This window comes from Chamaea fasciata, unplaced genomic scaffold (assembly GCF_029207755.1).
Source record: "Chamaea fasciata isolate MVZ Bird 193981 ecotype frontalis unplaced genomic scaffold, bChaFas1.0.hap1 SCAF_116, whole genome shotgun sequence".
In the NCBI taxonomy this organism is placed as follows: Eukaryota; Metazoa; Chordata; class Aves; order Passeriformes; family Sylviidae; genus Chamaea; species Chamaea fasciata.
In genome coordinates, this window is record NW_027094201.1 from 16,739 (window position 1) to 37,428 (window position 20,690).

The window sequence follows — 20,690 nt, forward strand, 5'->3', positions numbered from 1 at the left end:
GGGCACCCCCAGGGACACCAAGGGGACAGCCAGGGCACCTCCAGGGACACCTATGGGACAGCCAGGGCACCCCCAGGGACACTTAGGGGACAGCCAGGGCCCTCCCAGGGACACCAGGGGACACCCAGGGCCCCCCCAGGGACAGACAAGGCACCCCTAGGGACACCTATGGGACAGCCAGGGACCCCCAGGGACAGCCAGGGCACCCCCAGGGACACCTAGGGGACAGCCAGGGCACCCCAGGGAAAGCCAGGGCACCCCAGGGACACCTAGGGGACAGCCAGGGCACCCCCAGGTACAGCCAGGGGACAGCCAGGGCCCCCCCAGAGGTTGAAGGGGCCCCCCCGCTCCAAACCCAGCACGGATGCCTGCGTTGCGGCCCCCCAAAAACCCATGGCCGCCCCTCGAGCTGATATCGACCCCCCCACAGCATCATTGATCCCCACCCGAGTGTCACTGACCCCCCCAATGTCATTGATGCCCCCCCAATATTCCATTGATCCTTCCTCAGCGTCGCTGACCCCCCCCAAAATTCCATTGATCCCCTCCACTTGATCCCGCCCTTTTTCTCCCCTCACGTTTCCCGCCCTTTTTCTCCCCTCACGTTTGCCGCACTTTTTCGTGGGGAACGACCCCTGAGGGGTCCTGTGGAAGGATTCTGGAGGTCCGAGGGGTGAATTTGGGGTTTGAAGGGAGGTTTTGGGGGGTCCCAGGGATGGATTTGGGGGTTTTTGGGGGTCCAAGGGATGGATTTGGGGGTCCCGGGGTGGATCTGGGGTCCTGGGGAGGTTTTGGGGGGTCCCAGGGGTGGATTTGGGGTTCATGGGGAGGGGTTTGGGGGTTTTTTGGGGCCTCAGGGGTGAATTTGGGGTCCGGGGAGAGGTTTTGGGGGTTTTTTGGGGTCCCAGGGGTGAATTTGGGGTCTGGGGAGGGGTTTTTGGGGGTCCCTCACCTGCAGGGCGTCGCGGGGGTGGCAGGGGGAGGGGGCAGCGGGGGGGGCCCAGCGCCCACCCCCCCTTGGGCTTCAGGAGGGCGTCGATGAGACCGAAACAGCTCGGGGGGGGGGGGGGTCAAAAACGGGGGGGGGTCACGGGCTGGAACCCCCCAGTGCCCCCCAAACCACCCCCAGGGCCCCCCCGACCTCCAGGAGCCCGCAAAACCCTCCTCAGGTTCCTTTGATGCCTCAAATGGGCCGCCCAAACCTCCCGAAGATCCCCGAAAAACACCCACAGCAGCCCCTTGAGACTCCCCGCAGACCCCCCAAACCCCTCCAGGACAACTCGGGACCCCCAGGACCCCCCAAAATCCGCCCCCCCCTCCCCCTGAGGCCTCATTTGACCCGCTCCACGTTGCGGACAGGCACCAGCTGATCAAGCCACAAGCACCAGCACCTGCGGGACTGGGATGGACTGGGAGCACTGGGAGGGTGATCAGAGAGAACTGGGATGGACGGGGAGTGGACTGGGACGAACTGGCAGGCGTGTGGGGGTCCATGGTGGGCACACGGTGCCTTACTGGTCTGTACTGGGATGGGTCTAATGGCCCCAGGGGAGGGGGTGTGGCCACACCGGTCCAGACTGGGAGGGGTGTCACCATGGCGCCGGAGGCGGAGTCGAGGATACGAGCGAGGCAGGGACACCTAGGGGACAGCCAGGGCACCCCCAGGGACACCTAAAGGACAGCCAGGGCACCCCAGGGACACCTAGGGGACAGCCAGGGCACCCACAGGGACACTCAGGGCACCCCAGGGACACCTAGGGGACATCAAGGGCACCCCAGAGGCAGCCACGGCACCCCACAGATAGCCAGGGAACCCCCAGGGACACCTAAGGGACAGCCAGGGCACCCCCAGGGACACCTATGGGACAGCCAGGGCAGCCCTGGGACACCTACGGGACAGCCAGGGCACCCCCAGGGCACCCCAGGGACACCCAGGGCACCCCCAGGGACACCCAGGGCACCCCCAGGAACACCGAGGAGACAGCCAGGGCCCCCCAGGGACACCCAGGGGACCCCAGGGACACCTAGGGGACAGCCAGGGCACCCAGAGGGACACCCAGGGCACCCCCAGGGACACCTAGGGGACAGCCAGGGCACTACCAGGGACACCTAGGGGACAGGCAGGGCACCCTAGGGTCAGCCAGGGCTCCCCCAGGGACAACTAGTGGACAGCCAGGGAACCCCCAGGGACACCTAGGGGACAGTCAGGGCACTCCAGGGACACCTAGGGGACAGCCAGAGCACCCCAAGGACAGCCAGGGCACCCCCAGGGACACCTCGGGGACAGGCAGGGCACCCCCAGGGACATCTAGGGGACAGCAAGGCACCCCAGGGACACCCTGGGCACCCCCAGGGACACATAAGGGACAGCCAGGGTACCCCAGGGACACCAAGGGGACAGCCAGGGCACCCCCAGGGACACCTATGGGACAGCCAGGGCACCCCCAGGGACACCAAGGGGACAGCCAGGGCACTTCCAGGGACACCTAGGGGACAGGGAGGTCACCCCCAGGGACACCAAGGGGACAGCCACGGCACCCGAGGGACACCTAGGGGACAGCCAGGGCACCCCAGGGACAGCCAGGGTACCCCCAGGGACCCCTAGGGGACAGCCTGGGCACCCCCAGGGACAGCCGGGGCACCCCTAGAGCACCTCAGGGACACCCAGGGCACCCCCAGGGACACGTAGGGGACAGCTAGGGCACACCAGGGACAGCCAGGGCACCCCCAGGGACACCTAGGGGACAGCCAGGGCACCCCAGGGACACCCAGGGCACCCCCAGGGACAGCTAGGGGACAGCCAGGGCATCCCCAGGGACACCAGAGCACCCCCAGGGACACTTAGGGGACAGCCAGGGCCCTCCCAGGGACACCAGGGTACACCCAGGGCCCCCCCAGGGACAGACAAGGCACACCTAGGGACACCTATGGGACAGCCAGGGACCCCCAGGGACAGCCAGGGCACCCCCAGGGACACCTAGGGGACAGCCAGGGCACCCCAGGGACGCCTTGGGGACAGCAAGGCACCCCAAGGACACCTAGGGGACAGCCAGGGCACCCCAGGGACACTCAGGGCACCCCAGGGACACCTAGGGGACATCAAGGGCACCCCAGAGGAAGACACGGCACCCCACAGATAGCCAGGGAACCCCCAGGGACACCTAAGGGACAGCCAGGGCACCCCAGGGACACCTAGGGGACATCAAGGGCACCCCAGAGGAAGCCACGGCACCCCACAGATAGCCAGGGAACCCCCAGGGACACCTAAGGGACAGCCAGGGCACCCCCAGGGACACCTAAGGAACAGCCAGGGCACCCCCAGGGACACCTATGGGACAGCCAGGGCTGCCCTGGGACACCTAGGGGACAGCCAGGGCACCCCCAGGGACACCTATAGGAAAGCCTGGGCACCCCAGGGACAGCCAGGGCACCCCAGGGACACCTAGGGGACAGCCAGGGCCCCCCAGGGACACCTAGAAGACAGCCAGGGCACCACAGGAACAGCCAGGGCACCCCCGGGGACACCCAGGGGACCCCAGGGACACCTAGGCGACAGCCAGGGCACCCAGAGGGACACCCAGGGCACCCCCAGGGACACCTAGGGGACAGGCAGGGCACTCCCAGGGACACCTAGGGGACAGGCAGGGCACCCTAGGGTCAGCCAGGGCTCCCCCAGGGACAACTAAGGGACAGCCAGGGTATCCCCAGGGACACGTAGGGGACAGCTAGGGCACACCAGGGACAGCCAGGGCACCCCCAGGGACACCTAGGGGACAGGCAGGGCACCCTAGGGTCAGCCAGGGCTCCCCCAGGGACAACTAAGGGACAGCCAGGGTATCCCCAGGGACACGTAGGGGACAGCTAGGGCACACCAGGGACAGCCAGGGCACCCCCAGGGACACCTAGGGGACAGGCAGGTCACCCCCAGGGACACCTAGGGGACAGCCAGGGCACCCCAGGGACAGCCAGGGTACCCCCAGGGACCCCTAGGGGACAGCCAGGGTACCCGCAGGGACACGTAGGGGACAGCTAGGGCATCCCCAGGGACACCAGAGCACCCCCAGGGACACTTAGGGGACAGCCAGGGCCCTCCCAGGGACACCAGGGTACACCCAGGGCCCCCCCAGGGACAGACAAGGCACCCCTAGGGACACCTATGGGACAGCCAGGGACCCCCAGGGACAGCCAGGGCACCCCCAGGGACACCTAGGGGACAGCCAGGGCACCCCAGGGACGCCTTGGGGACAGCCAGGGCACCCCAGGGACACTCAGGGCACCCCAGGGACACCTAGGGGACATCAAGGGCACCCCAGAGGCAGCCACGGCACCCCACAGATAGCCAGGGAACCCCCAGGGACACCTAAGGGACAGCCAGGGCACCCCCAGGGACACCTAAGGAACAGCCAGGGCACCCCCAGGGACACCTATGGGACAGCCAGGGCAGCCCTGGGACACCTAGGGGACAGCCAGGGCACCCCAGGGACACCTATAGGAAAGCCTGGGCACCCCAGGGACAGCCAGGGCACCCCAGGGACACCTAGGGGACAGCCAGGGCCCCCCAGGGACACCTAGAAGACAGCCAAGGCACCACAGGAACAGCCAGGGCACCCCCGGGGACACCCAGGGGACCCCAGGGACACCTAGGCGACAGCCAGGGCACCCAGAGGGACACCCAGGGCACCCCCAGGGACACCTAGGGGACAGCCAGGGCACTCCCAGGGACACCTAGGGGACAGGCAGGGCACCCTTGGGACAGCCAGGGCTCCCCCAGGGACAACTAGGGGACAGCCAGGGACCCCCAGGGACACCTAGGTGACAGCCAGGGCACTCCCAGGGACACCTAGGGGACAGGCAGGGCACCCTAGGGTCAGCCAGGGCTCCCCCAGGGACAACTAGGGGACAGCCAGGGTACCCCCAGGGACACGTAGGGGACAGCTAGGGCACACCAGGGACAGCCAGGGCACCCCCAGGGACACCTAGGGGACAGGCAGGTCACCCCCAGGGACACCTAGGGGACAGCCAGGGCACCCCAGGGACAGCCAGGGTACCCCCAGGGACCCCTAGGGGACAGCCAGGGTACCCCCAGGGACACGTAGGGGACAGCTAGGGCACACCAGGGACAGCCAGGGCACCCCCAGGGACACCTAGGGGACAGCCAGGGAACCCCAGGGACACCCAGGGCACCCCCAGGGACACGTAGGGGACAGCTAGGGCACACCAGGGACAGCCAGGGCACCCCCAGGGACACCTAGGGGACAGCCAGGGCACCCCAGGGACACCCAGGGGACCCCCAGGGACACGTAGGGGACAGCTAGGGCATCCCCAGGGACACCAGAGCACCCCCAGGGACACTTAGGGGACAGCCAGGGCCCTCCCAGGGACACCAGGGTACACCCAGGGCCCCCCCAGGGACAGACAAGGCACCCCTAGGGACACCTATGGGACAGCCAGGGACCCCCAGGGACAGCCAGGGCACCCCCAGGGACACCTAGGGGACAGCCAGGGCACCCCAGGGACGCCTTGGGGACAGCAAGGCACCCCAAGGACACCTAGGGGACAGCCAGGGCACCCCAGGGAAAGCCAGGGCACCCCAGGGACAGCCAGGGTACCCCCAGGGACCCCTAGGGGACAGCCTGGGCACCCCCAGGGACAGCCGGGGCACCCCTAGAGCACCTCAGGGACACCCAGGGCACCCCCAGGGACACGTAGGGGACAGCTAGGGCACACCAGGGACAGCCAGGGCACCCCCAGGGACACCTAGGGGACAGCCAGGGCACCCCAGGGACACCCAGGGCACCCCCAGGGACAGCTAGGGGACAGCCAGGGCATCCCCAGGGACACCAGAGCACCCCCAGGGACACTTAGGGGACAGCCAGGGCCCTCCCAGGGACACCAGGGTACACCCAGGGCCCCCCCAGGGACAGACAAGGCACCCCTAGGGATACCTATGGGACAGCCAGGGACCCCCAGGGACAGCCAGGGCACCCCCAGGGACACCTAGGGGACAGCCAGGGCACCCCAGGGACGCCTTGGGGACAGCAAGGCACCCCAAGGACACCTAGGGGACAGCCAGGGCACCCCAGGGAAAGCCAGGGCACCCCAGGGACACCTAGGGGACAGCCAGGGACCCCCAGGGACAGCCAGGGCACCCCCAGGGACACCTAAGGAACAGCCAGGGCACCCCCAGGGACACCTATGGGACAGCCAGGGCAGCCCTGGGACACCTATAGGAAAGCCTGGGCACCCCAGGGACAGCCAGGGCACCCCAGGGACACCTAGAAGACAGCCAGGGCACCACAGGAACAGCCAGGGCACCCCCGGGGACACCCAGGGGACCCCAGGGACACCTAGGCGACAGCCAGGGCACCCAGAGGGACACCCAGGGCACCCCCAGGGACACCTAGGGGACAGCCAGGTCACCCCCAGGGACACCTAGGGGACAGCCAGGGCACCCCAGGGACAGCCAGGGTACCCCCAGGGACCCCTAGGGGACAGCCAGGGTACCCCCAGGGACACGTAGGGGACAGCTAGGGCACACCAGGGACAGCCAGGGCACCCCCAGGGACACCTAGGGGACAGCCAGGGCACCCCAGGGACACCCAGGGCACCCCCAGGGACACGTAGGGGACAGCTAGGGCACACCAGGGACAGCCAGGGCACCCCCAGGGACACCTAGGGGACAGCCAGGGCACCCCAGGGACACCCAGGGCACCCCCAGGGACACGTAGGGGACAGCTAGGGCACACCAGGGACAGCTAGGGCATCCCCAGGGACACCAGAGCACCCCCAGGGACACTTAGGGGACAGCCAGGGCTCTCCCAGGGACACCAGGGTACACCCAGGGCCCCCCCAGGGACAGACAAGGCACCCCTAGGGACACCTATGGGACAGCCAGGGACCCCCAGGGACAGCCAGGGCACCCCCAGGGACACCTAGGGGACAGCCAGGGCACCCCAGGGACGCCTTGGGGACAGCAAGGCACCCCAAGGACACCTAGGGGACAGCCAGGGCACCCCAGGGAAAGCCAGGGCACCCCAGGGACACCTAGGGGACAGCCAGGGACCCCCAGGGACAGCCAGGGCACCCCCAGGGACTCCAGGGCATCCCCAGGGACACCTCGGGGAAAGGCAGGGCACCCCCAGGGACACCTAGGGGACAGCAAGGCACCCCAGGGACACCCTGGGCACCCCCAGGGACACATAAGGGACAGCCAGGGTACCCCAGGGACACCAAGGGGACAGCCAGGGCACCCCCAGGGACACCTAGGGGACAGGCAGGGCACCCCCAGGGACAGCCGGGGCACCCCTAGAGCACCTCAGGGACACCCAGGGCACCCCCAGGGACACGTAGGGGACAGCTAGGGCACACCAGGGACAGCCAGGGCACCCCCAGGGACACCTAGGGGACAGCCAGGGAACCCCCAGGGACACCCAGGGCACCCCCAGGGACAGCTAGGGGACAGCCAGGGCATCCCCAGGGACACCAGAGCACCCCCAGGGACACTTAGGGGACAGCCAGGGCCCTCCCAGGGACACCAGGGTACACCCAGGGCCCCCCCAGGGACAGACAAGGCACCCCTAGGGACACCTATGGGACAGCCAGGGACCCCCAGGGACAGCCAGGGCACCCCCAGGGACACCTAGGGGACAGCCAGGGCACCCCCAGGGACACCTATAGGAAAGCCTGGGCACCCCAGGGACAGCCAGGGAACCCCAGGGACACCTAGGGGACAGCCAGGGCACCCACAGGGACACTCAGGGCACCCCAGGGACACCTAGGGGACATCAAGGGCACCCCAGAGGCAGCCACGGCACCCCACAGATAGCCAGGGAACCCCCAGGGACACCTAAGGGACAGCCAGGGCACCCCCAGGGACACCTAAGGAACAGCCAGGGCACCCCCAGGGACACCTATGGGACAGCCAGGGCAGCCCTGGGACACCTAGGGGACAGCCAGGGCACCCCCAGGGACACCTATAGGAAAGCCTGGGCACCCCAGGGACAGCCAGGGAACCCCAGGGACACCTAGGGGACAGCCAGGGCCCCCCAGGGACACCTAGAAGACAGCCAGGGCACCACAGGAACAGCCAGGGCACCCCCGGGGACACCCAGGGGACCCCAGGGACACCTAGGGGACAGCCAGGGCACCCAGAGGGACACCCAGGGCACCCCCAGGGACACCTAGGGGACAGCCAGGGCACTCCCAGGGACACCTAGGGGACAGGCAGGGCACCCTTGGGACAGCCAGGGCTCCCCCAGGGACAACTAGGGGACAGCCAGGGACCCCCAGGGACACCTAGGTGACAGCCAGGGCACTCCAAGGGACACCTAGGGGACAGGCAGGGCACCCTAGGGTCAGCCAGGGCTCCCCCAGGGACAACTAGGGGACAGCCAGGGACCCCCAGGGACACCTAGGTGACAGCCAGGGCACTCCCAGGGACACCTAGGGGACAGGCAGGGCACCCTAGGGTCAGCCAGGGCTCCCCCAGGGACAACTAGGGGACAGCCAGGGTACCCCCAGGGACACGTAGGGGACAGCTAGGGCACACCAGGGACAGCCAGGGCACCCCCAGGGACACCTAGGGGACAGGCAGGTCACCCCCAGGGACACCTAGGGGACAGCCAGGGCACCCCAGGGACAGCCAGGGTAACCCCAGGGACCCCTAGGGGACAGCCAGGGTACCCCCAGGGACACGTAGGGGACAGCTAGGGCACACCAGGGACAGCCAGGGCACCCCCAGGGACACCTAGGGGACAGCCAGGGAACCCCAGGGACACCCAGGGCACCCCCAGGGACACGTAGGGGACAGCTAGGGCACACCAGGGACAGCCAGGGCACCCCCAGGGACACCTAGGGGACAGCCAGGGCACCCCAGGGACACCCAGGGGACCCCCAGGGACACGTAGGGGACAGCTAGGGCATCCCCAGGGACACCAGAGCACCCCCAGGGACACTTAGGGGACAGCCAGGGCCCTCCCAGGGACACCAGGGTACACCCAGGGCCCCCCCAGGGACAGACAAGGCACCCCTAGGGACACCTATGGGACAGCCAGGGACCCCCAGGGACAGCCAGGGCACCCCCAGGGACACCTAGGGGACAGCCAGGGCACCCCAGGGACGCCTTGGGGACAGCAAGGCACCCCAAGGACACCTAGGGGACAGCCAGGGCATCCCAGGGAAAGCCAGGGCACCCCAGGGACACCCAGGGTACCCCCAGGGACCCCTAGGGGACAGCCTGGGCACCCCCAGGGACAGCCGGGGCACCCCTAGAGCACCCCAGGGACACCCAGGGCACCCCCAGGGACACGTAGGGGACAGCTAGGGCACACCAGGGACAGCCAGGGCACCCCCAGGGACACCTAGGGGACAGCCAGGGCACCCCAGGGACACCCAGGGCACCCCCAGGGACAGCTAGGGGACAGCCAGGGCATCCCCAGGGACACCAGAGCACCCCCAGGGACACTTAGGGGACAGCCAGGGCCCTCCCAGGGACACCAGGGTACACCCAGGGCCCCCCCAGGGACAGACAAGGCACCCCTAGGGATACCTATGGGACAGCCAGGGACCCCCAGGGACAGCCAGGGCACCCCCAGGGACACCTAGGGGACAGCCAGGGCACCCCAGGGACGCCTTGGGGACAGCAAGGCACCCCAAGGACACCTAGGGGACAGCCAGGGCACCCCAGGGAAAGCCAGGGCACCCCAGGGACACCTAGGGGACAGCCAGGGACCCCCAGGGACAGCCAGGGCACCCCCAGGGACACCTAAGGAACAGCCAGGGCACCCCCAGGGACACCTATGGGACAGCCAGGGCAGCCCTGGGACACCTATAGGAAAGCCTGGGCACCCCAGGGACAGCCAGGGCACCCCAGGGACACCTAGGGGACAGCCAGGGACCCCCAGGGACACCTAGAAGACAGCCAGGGCACCACAGGAACAGCCAGGGCACCCCCGGGGACACCCAGGGGACCCCAGGGACACCTAGGCGACAGCCAGGGCACCCAGAGGGACACCCAGGGCACCCCCAGGGACACCTAGGGGACAGCCAGGGCACTCCCAGGGACACCTAGGGGACAGGCAGGGCACCCTTGGGACAGCCAGGGCTCCCCCAGGGACAACTAGGGGACAGCCAGGGACCCCCAGGGACACCTAGGTGACAGCCAGGGCACTCCCAGGGACACCTAGGGGACAGGCAGGGCACCCTAGGGTCAGCCAGGGCTCCCCCAGGGACCCCTAGGGGACAGCCAGGGTACCCCCAGGGACACGTAGGGGACAGCTAGGGCACACCAGGGACAGCCAGGGCACCCCCAGGGACACCTAGGGGACAGGCAGGTCACCCCCAGGGACACCTAGGGGACAGCCAGGGCACCCCAGGGACAGCCAGGGTACCCCCAGGGACCCCTAGGGGACAGCCAGGGTACCCCCAGGGACACGTAGGGGACAGCTAGGGCACACCAGGGACAGCCAGGGCACCCCCAGGGACACCTAGGGGACAGCCAGGGCACCCCAGGGACACCCAGGGCACCCCCAGGGACACGTAGGGGACAGCTAGGGCACACCAGGGACAGCCAGGGCACCCCCAGGGACACCTAGGGGACAGCCAGGGCACCCCAGGGACACCCAGGGCACCCCCAGGGACACGTAGGGGACAGCTAGGGCACACCAGGGACAGCTAGGGCATCCCCAGGGACACCAGAGCACCCCCAGGGACACTTAGGGGACAGCCAGGGCTCTCCCAGGGACACCAGGGTACACCCAGGGCCCCCCCAGGGACAGACAAGGCACCCCTAGGGACACCTATGGGACAGCCAGGGACCCCCAGGGACAGCCAGGGCACCCCCAGGGACACCTAGGGGACAGCCAGGGCACCCCAGGGACGCCTTGGGGACAGCAAGGCACCCCAAGGACACCTAGGGGACAGCCAGGGCACCCCAGGGAAAGCCAGGGCACCCCAGGGACACCTAGGGGACAGCCAGGGACCCCCAGGGACAGCCAGGGCACCCCCAGGGACTCCAGGGCATCCCCAGGGACACCTCGGGGAAAGGCAGGGCACCCCCAGGGACACCTAGGGGACAGCAAGGCACCCCAGGGACACCCTGGGCACCCCCAGGGACACATAAGGGACAGCCAGGGTACCCCAGGGACACCAAGGGGACAGCCAGGGCACCCCCAGGGACAGCTGGGGCACCCCTAGAGCACCTCAGGGACACCCAGGGCACCCCCAGGGACACGTAGGGGACAGCTAGGGCACACCAGGGACAGCCAGGGCACCCCCAGGGACACCTAGGGGACAGCCAGGGCACCCCAGGGACACCCAGGGCACCCCCAGGGACAGCCGGGGCACCCCTAGAGCACCTCAGGGACACCCAGGGCACCCCCAGGGACACGTAGGGGACAGCTAGGGCACACCAGGGACAGCCAGGGCACCCCCAGGGACACCTAGGGGACAGCCAGGGCACCCCAGGGACACCCAGGGCACCCCCAGGGACAGCTAGGGGACAGCCAGGGCATCCCCAGGGACACCAGAGCACCCCCAGGGACACTTAGGGGACAGCCAGGGCCCTCCCAGGGACACCAGGGTACACCCAGGGCCCCCCCAGGGACAGACAAGGCACCCCTAGGGACACCTATGGGACAGCCAGGGACCCCCAGGGACAGCCAGGGCACCCCCAGGGACACCTATGGGACAGCCAGGGCACCCCCAGGGACACCTATAGGAAAGCCTGGGCACCCCAGGGACAGCCAGGGAACCCCAGGGACACCTAGGGGACAGCCAGGGCACCCACAGGGACACTCAGGGCACCCCAGGGACACCTAGGGGACATCAAGGGCACCCCAGAGGCAGCCACGGCACCCCACAGATAGCCAGGGAACCCCCAGGGACACCTAAGGAACAGCCAGGGCACCCCCAGGGACACCTATGGGACAGCCAGGGCACCCCCAGGGACACCTATAGGAAAGCCTGGGCACCCCAGGGACAGCCAGGGAACCCCAGGGACACCTAGGGGACAGCCAGGGCCCCCCAGGGACACCTAGAAGACAGCCAGGGCACCACAGGAACAGCCAGGGCACCCCCGGGGACACCCAGGGGACCCCAGGGACACCTAGGGGACAGCCAGGGCACCCAGAGGGACACCCAGGGCACCCCCAGGGACACCTAGGGGACAGCCAGGGCACTCCCAGGGACACCTAGGGGACAGGCAGGGCACCCTTGGGACAGCCAGGGCTCCCCCAGGGACAACTAGGGGACAGCCAGGGACCCCCAGGGACACCTAGGTGACAGCCAGGGCACTCCCAGGGACACCTAGGGGACAGGCAGGGCACCCTAGGGTCAGCCAGGGCTCCCCCAGGGACAACTAGGGGACAGCCAGGGAACCCCCAGGGACACCTAGGGGACAGTCAGGGCACTCCAGGGACACCTAGGGGACAGCCAGAGCACCCCAAGGACAGCCAGGGCACCCCCAGGGACACCTCGGGGACAGGGAAGGCAACCCCAGGGACCCCCAGGGACAGCCAGGGCACCCCAGGGACGCCTTGGGGACAGCAAGGCACCCCAAGGACACCTAGGGGACAGCCAGGGCCCCCCAGGGACACCTAGGAAGACAGCCAGGGCCCCCCCAGGGACAGACAAGGTACCCCTAGGGGACAGTTAGGGCACCCCCAGGGACACCTAAAAGACAGCCAGGGCACCCCCAGGGACACCTAAGAGACAGCCAGGGCACCCCAGGGACAACTAGGGGACAGCCAGGTCCCCCCAAGGGACACCTAGTGGACAGCCCGTGGACCCCAAGGGACACCTAGGGGACAGCCAGGGCATCCCAGGGACAGTCAGGTCCCCCCAAGGGACACCTAGTGGACAGCCCGTGGACCCCAAGGGACACCTAGGGGACAGCCAGGGCACTCCAGGGACACCTAGGGGACAGCCGGGGCGCCCCCAGGCCCACCTAGGGGAAAGCCAGGGCACCCAGAGCTCCAAGTGCTCTCCAAGGCAGGCTCAAAACCCTTACCAACGATTGGCTTTAATAAAGCAACTCACACAAAGTCACCAGCACCACACGGTTGGTCTGTAACGGCTGCAACAAAATATGCCCTCCTGGAAGCAGTTCAGCACTTACTGATCACTTCTTTGTTTTGGCACTTCCCAGCCAGGGCCTGTGGGGCCTCCTGCAGATGTAGGTCTTCGCTGACAAGGCTCCACTTGTGCAGCAGCAGCAGGATTAGGGGCAGGAGCAGGAGCAGCTCCCTGAAATTTTAGAAAATATTAGAAAAATACAGGCAAAAATCTCACCTCTGTCCTCCCCTAAGAACATCCCTAGGACATCATCCCAGTTTTTCCCAGCTAGGAGCTGCAAGGAATTCAGGCAGGGGAATTGACATCAGGGAACAGCTTTGTAAAGTCAAAGGCAGAAAGAGAAGATCCACCAGCAAAGGGCAGGAAAGGGGAAAGGTTTCTGAAAACATTTCTGCAGTCTAATTAATAATTATTTCTGCTTCCCCAGCGAGAAGAACACAAACTCACAGCCATTCAGGCCTGACAGTCCCCTGCAGCCAGAGCTCAGCACACATCCACAGAAGCAAGTCCAGCACCTGAAAGAAAAAAAAAAAAAAAAAACAACAAAAAAACACAATCAAACCAGAAGGAAAAGGTGATTTCTTTGGCTTCAAAGTTATTTCAAGTTCTTAAAGCCCAACACAGCTGATAGGAGAAACAGAGTCAGGGCTCCTGGCAGACAGAGGGTGTTTTCCCCCCCAGGGGACTGCAGAGGAATTGTCTGGGACTTGGACTGTCCCTCGGGGTGACACCAGTTGCTGTGACTTTTATCATTCCATATGTTTGACTCCCAAAACTTCCCAGCCCAGGGGCTTGAGCTGACAGGGCAGCACAAAGATTGTTCTCTGTGTGGTGCCCAGATTTGGGGTTCACTGTCACCTTTGCTAGTTTAGATGAATTATACCCACGGCCCCGAATTCCCTGCTCAGTTCCTGCTGCAATAACCTCACAGTGCCTCACAGAGCATGGATATTCCCACGCAGAGCTGCTGCTTGAATGCCAGATGTGTCAGGAACTAGCAGAGCTTCCAAGGAAGCTCAGCAGGATAGGGACAGGATAGGTTTCTATTCCATAGATTTGGTTAATTCTAACCCTCATCCCCTGGGGGTCACCTGTCAGATTTCCCTGGAATTCAGCCACCCCCCTGAGCTCGGGCTCCAGGTGATGTTTCAGAGCAGGAGAAGGCACTGGCCGGCCTGTGCTGAGGCAGCCCCTGTGCCCTCGGGAGGACACAGCTCCCTGCAGGAGCTCAGCTCCTTTCCGAGCCCCAGCAGTGGCCTCTGCAAGTGCCTTTCCCTCAGGCAAGGGATGCCCATCCCTGCCTTCAGCACACCTCCAGTGGGACCCACCTGCAAAAGCTTTCCATCACTTCTGCACTCCGGCTGGCTCCCTGGAAAAGTCCAGACTTCATCCAAACGAAACTCCATCCCACTCAAACCTTTGATTTTGAGGCATCTCCGAGGGCCGTTGCTCCGGATTTAATTTCTGTGAGGGAGGAGCACCTTGGCTTTAATGCTGCCGATGGGTGATGTCCTCAGGCTGAAAGGGAGGGGATTTGGGGTGGCCAGGACATCCCTGGCAACTGTGTGGGAGCTCCGGGAGGTGGGAATTGCTGTCTGAGCCCCTCTGCAGACAGCCCGAGCCGCCGTTCCCGGGCAATGCCAGCTGTTCCCTGGGGAGCTCTTGGGCTGTGGGTGCCTCTGTCCGGGCTGCAGCATCTCCCCGTGCCCGGTGGGAGCAGCCCCTGGCCGAGGAGCCGCGGCAGCCCCAGGGCCGTGTCCGTGCCAGCCCCGAGCCCGGCCCCGGGCCCTGCGTTTGGCCGCCGCTGCCACGGGCGGGGCCCCGCAGGCACAGCTCCTCCCCTGCACATCATCCCAGGGCTGCTGGCCCCGCTGGGGCTGCCGGCCTCCTTCCTCCCTGCGCCTCCGGGCACCCGGGACACCTGCAGGAAACCCCGAGGGACACTGCAGGCGGCACGGGGGGCCACCGAGGCCTCCGGCCAGAAAAGCAGCCCCGGCCTCAGCAGCTGCCATCAGTTTGGCCCGGCAACACTCACCTGCAGGAAACGCCCCTGTGCGGGTGGGACCGGCCCTGCCTCTCTCCAGAACTTTGGCCGTGGAAGAAGGGAAGCCTCAGGACTTGTCCTGCTCCTTTCCGCCCAGAAAGAGACTTTGTGTAAGTACTTTTACGGCAGCTGTTGAGTAAATCCTGGAAAGGACAGGAAATCAGCGTCACTGGAAGAGCTTTGTGCTGTCGTGAGCTGCCAGCCAGTTCTGCCCTCGAGCCATTCCAGGGGCTGCTGTGTGAAGCAGCTTTGGCAGAGAAGGCGGCACTGCACTTACCTTAGTGGGGCCAAGCGTTGCCATCCTATGGAGGTCCATCCCCATAATGCAGAGATTGGTTCAGCTGCTTGGAGCAGAGTCCGGGTAATGCCAAGGTGCTGAGTTCGATTCTCAAACGGTCCGTCTGCTTGAGAGCCAGATTTTAGGATCCCTCTCAGGCTCAGTATATCCTGTGACCTGGAAATAAGAGGAAAATTCTCGGCTGAGTTTTAATAAAACAGCTTTTGCCATTGCAGGGTGTGAGCTGCACTCGGTGATTTTCGGCCGCGATGAGCCCCACGAGCATTCCGCCCTTCCTTGCCGCCATCTTGGTTGCGTCTGAGGCCACTTCCGGTCCCGCCGGCATCTTTTTTGCGGCACCGCTAAGGCCCCCGGCAGGTGTTTACACAGACGCCTGACTAAATCCACGAATCCGAACCCGGAGGCGGCGCGGATGAGCACATGGCCGGTGTCTGCACACCTGGAAACGCCGCGGAAAATTGCGCCCGGGCGGCGCTGTAGTCGGGGTTTTTGTGCAGGCATCTGCGTAAACGCCTACAGGGTCCTTATTTTTTCCCGCCCTTTTGGCCGCCCTTTTTGGAAGGTCGGGCGCCTCGCGCCTCGGCGCCATTTTGTGAGGGGCGACGCGTGACTTCCGCTTTTCCTTGCCGCCATCTTGGTTGCTCCTGAGGCCACTTCCGTCCCGGCCGCCATGTTCTTTGTGGCTCGGCATAGGCCTCCACCAGGTATTTACACAGACGCCTGACTAAATCCACGAATCCGAACGCAAGCGCGTCGCGACTGAGCACACGGCCCGTGTCGGCACACCTGGAAACGCCGCGGAAAATTGCGCCCGGGCAGCGCCGTAGTCGGGGTTTTTGTGCAGGCGTCTGGCTAAATGCCTATAGGGTCCTTATTTTTTCCCGCCCTTTTGGCCGCCTTTTTTGGAAGGTCGGGCGCCTCGCGCTTCGGCGCCATTTTGTGAGGGGCGACGTGTGACTTCCGCTTTCCCTTGCCGCCATCTTGGTTGCTCCTGAGGCCACTTCCGTCCCGGCCGCCATGTTCTTTGTGGCTCGGCATAGGCCTCCGCCAGGTGTTTACGCAGACGCCTGACTAAATCAACGAATCTGAACGCGGACGCGGCGCGACTGAGCACACGGCCCGTGTCCTCACACCTGGAAACGCCGCGGAAAATTGCCCCCGGGCGGCGCCGTAGTCGGGGTTTTGTGCAGGCAGCTGCATAAACACCTATAGGGTCCTTATTTTTCCCGCCCTTTTGGCCGCCCTTTTTAGAAGGTCAGGCGCCTCGCGTCTCGCCGCCATCTTGGTAGTGGAACCCACTAAAATGCCCCCTCGGCCGCTCACACAAGCGCCTGACTCAATGGACTGCCGCCCGCGGCGCCGCTGCGCCCCCATCCCGTGTCCGCACACCCGCAGACGCCGCGGAAAAGCGCGCCCGGACGGCTCCGGGGTCCGGGTGGCGCGCGCAGGCAGCCGGCTGCCACGCGCCCGGGCTCCTTGCCTTTTTCCCTCCCTTTCGGCCCCGAGCTGCGGGCGGGCGGGCGGCAGCGCCGCCCCCGAGCTCACAATGCGGGGCTGCCACGCGCGTCGGGGACGGGCGGGGGGGGACAGCTGCACTACCGCTCTTTGCCCACAGGGTGGCAGCACTGCCGCACGGCTCCGGCGGGACGGTCATGGGGGACAGCTGCACTACCGCTCTTTGCCCACAGGGTGGCAGCATTGCCGCACAGATCAGGCGGGACGGGCGGGAGGGACAGCTGCACTACCGCTCTTTGCCCACACGATGGCAGCATTGCCGCACAGATCAGGCGGGACGGGCGGGAGGGACAGCTGCACTACCGCTCTTTGCCCACACGGTGGCAGCATTGCCGCACAGATCGGGCGGGCCGGGCGGGAGGGACAGCTGCACTACCGCTCTCTGCCCACAGGGTGGCAGCACTGCCGCGCGGCGGCGCGGAGCGGAGCCATAAACGAACGTGCCCAGAAATGCCCTTCCGAACAGCCTCCGGAATAAATGGCCCAAAAGACCCCCGAGCACACCTGCGAGAGCCCTGCCAGCAACCAGACCGAACCAAAAAAGCCTTTCGTTCAGGCTCTATTTCAATATTTTTTATCTTTGTGATTCTGATATTTACATTAATCATTACAATTCAGCTTTTATATTATGTACATTATACATCATGTATTATGTTTATTATACTATTATATTTATTATATATATTAAGTATAGAAAGTTATATATAAAATAATTTATTATTTATTATGTAATGTTATAAATAATAATACATTTCATTGAAATATCATGATTATGTACATTATAGATGTTTATATTATGTATATTATATATATTTATAAAACGTGTAGTATGTAATAATATATTGTGTATTTATTATTTATATTATTTTTCATATCCTATACTTTTTGTTATTTTTCTTTTTCATTATTTTTTAATTCGTTTGTTTATATTTTAAACGATATTTTACACTAGATGAATTCATTAACCTAACACATCAGAAACACAATTAATTTGAATTAAATGAGCCTGGTTTTCTAAGGGGTAAAGTTTTAATCTTTATTCAAATAATATGGGCATGTTTTCTCTTTCTCTATGGTTTTTTTTTGGTGGGTTGCGGGGGAGTTTAGTTTGTGGGTTTTCTTTTTTTGTTCGCTTTGTTTTGGAGTTCTTTGCTAATAAACAAGCAGGGTCGGAGAGTTCAAAATAAAACGTCTACTTTGTTTTTATTGCCCCCTCTGAAATACGCCTCGACAGCCTGGACAGCAGGCTGCTGCTGGTAACACTGTGCACGGGTAGGAGGAGACCTGGTCGGGGCTGGGAAGGAAAAAACGGCACCACGGTGGTCACAGCTTTCTCCCTTCAGGAGTTTTATGGAGCAGAAAATACAGAGCTTTTGCCAACTGCGCTCTCTATGACATCCCGACGTCCAGCGGGCACGGAGGTCATTTCTCATCTTTCTTGCCAACAGCCAAACCCCCAGGCGCCCGGGGGAAGAAAGAGTATGGGGAAAAAAAAAAAGGAACAAAGAAAACATGAAAAAATAAACCAAAACTATAGAAAATAATAAATAAAATTAAAATACCAAAAGAAAAAAATTTCAAAGTAACAAAAAAGTGGAAAAAAAATTTAAACAAAAAATTAAAATAAAAAACTAAAAGTAGTTTTAACAAGTAAATAAATAGCTAAAGAAAAAAATATAAAAATTAAAAAACGGAAGAAAAAGTCTTTGAAAAACCACAAAACGCAACATGAGAAACCACAACAAAAGAGCATAAAAATACAAAAATAACAAGAAATAAAATACAAAATTAAATAAATGCAGCTTTCACCTCCTGCCACTGCCTAAAAAAGCACCATGGCTTTCCTCAATTATGCAGCAATAAGGGAAACAAACCCAGTGCCCCCCAGAACAGAAGGTTTTCTAGACAATTCCCACTTTTGCTTGGAAACAAATTCTATTTTAGTGGGAAGCTCATTTTGGACAAACACCCAAATGTGCCAAGGTAGGAAAGAACCAGCCCCCTGTGTCCAAGGAACAGCAGCTAGGCCTGGATTCAGGTTTTAATGGCATTTATGTAATTAAAAATGCAGTAAATTGAACTTTACAAAGAGATGAATCATGGCAAATAAATACTTCAACGTTTTCTTGGGAATTCACAGAATTTTGTGGAGATGGTGCTGGACAATTCCTGATTTACCAACATTAATTGGGTAAATTTCCTTGGAAATGTGCTCTACAAGGTGCAAAAATTCCAATTAGGATGGAAAATTGGAATAAATAAATATTCCCTTACTAAAATCAGAGAGGAAATCAGAGTTATTCCTTCAAATAAAAGGAAGGAATAACATCTAAATCCAAGCTTGCCTGGAAAACAAGCTCAGGAATTTCTAACATTGAAAACTTTTGCAAGAGTCATGAAGTTGGTGAAAGTTCATGGAATGATGATTTAAAATCTGCTTCCTCTGCTCTAATTTAAAGGGAAGTGGGAATTCAACAGGTCCAGTTACTCCTATCCAACCTTGGACTGGGATAAGGCCTTCCAGTGGCTTCACTTCCTACTGGCTCTCTCCTTTTTGCCCACAACCTGGAAGAGGAAAAGCAACAGGAATAAAGTCTCAAACAGGATGTCCTTGGTCCAGGCAGACTGAAATGCAGCTCCCAGGGAGGGAGGCCAGGCTGTGCCTCGGGGAGCTCCGGGAATCTGGGATTGCCCGTGGGATTAAAGGGCTGGAAAAGCACACCCACCTGCCAGGTTCAGTGCTGGGACCGAGCAAGGCCGGGGCTCGGGGGCAGCAGTCAGAGCTGGGACTGCAGGAGAACACCCCAAACCCGGGTTAAACATCCGGCACGACACGCAGCACGCTCCGGGAGAAACTCGGGCGGGAGAAGCCCCGGGATGCTCCACGTTCCTTGCCCTTGGCAGCTGTGCCAGGGCCTCCCTCAGAATGCTGACCTCACCGTGCAGCTCCTACAAAACAGGAGAACTTATGGGAATCGCCCAGCAATCCATGGACTTCCAGTTATTAAGAACCACAGCTGCAGCGAAAGGTGCCCAAACTCTACTGCAAACCAGCAGGTCTGAGGAGACGCAGGGATTTATTCCTGAGGGGACACAAGGATCCCTCAGCCAGCCAGGATTTCTCCCAGGCTCTTCCCACTGCTCTCTGAGGACACAAACAGCAGTTTTTCCCTGGAGTTCCCCTTTCCAACAATGCCAAGACTCATGTTCTCCTCCAACCCCAGGTTCAGGAAGGAAAGTAGGAATATTATCACTGCACAGACTGTCCAGGAGGGTGTGACTGAGGCAGCAGCACCAGCTCCCACTCCACTGCTGCTCTGGATTCCTGAGCAGCTCCTTTCCATCCTGCCCTTCCCAGCACCATTCCCTGGGTGCCATGTCCACAGACACCTTCTCCATGCAGCTTAAAACCCACAGACACCAACAGAAAGGAGATCAAAAATCAATTCACATGCTGCTAGTCAGAGAGAATGGGAGAGGCCTAAAAATCTGCATTTATTTTAGAACACTAGAGCAATTTCTTCATGACCCTGACTATCAGTGATGGGCAGATAAACACCTTCTTTAACTTACTACCTGCAAAAACATCAAGTTTCAAGTTTAGTAAAGATAAAATTTTGCTGCAAAAATAAAAGAGGTGGGATGTTGGTGTTAGTGCTTTAACCTTCGGACATTAGCGGGTATTTGTAAAACAAATTCATTATTGAAGCAGCTAACTTGAAAATAAGGGGGTTTTACAATAAAGTTGACCAAAAAAGAGTC

At 62.3% G+C, this 20,690-nt stretch overlaps 2 long non-coding RNA genes across 2 annotated transcripts; both read right to left on the reverse strand.

The window, feature by feature from the left end:
- Nucleotides 1-13,174: 13,174 nt before the first annotated feature.
- LOC136304536 (uncharacterized) lies at nucleotides 13,175-14,807 on the reverse strand. The gene is made up of 3 exons (XR_010724640.1): nucleotides 14,400-14,807; nucleotides 13,519-13,586; nucleotides 13,175-13,242 (listed from the first exon to the last, which is right to left on the reverse strand). It is a non-coding gene; the product is annotated as an uncharacterized lncRNA (long non-coding RNA).
- A 32-nt stretch (nucleotides 14,808-14,839) lies between these two features.
- LOC136304537 (uncharacterized) lies at nucleotides 14,840-15,517 on the reverse strand. Its single transcript, XR_010724641.1, has 3 exons — nucleotides 15,393-15,517; nucleotides 15,107-15,258; nucleotides 14,840-14,992 (listed from the first exon to the last, which is right to left on the reverse strand). It is a non-coding gene; the product is annotated as an uncharacterized lncRNA (long non-coding RNA).
- Between the last annotated feature and the right edge of the window lie 5,173 nt (nucleotides 15,518-20,690).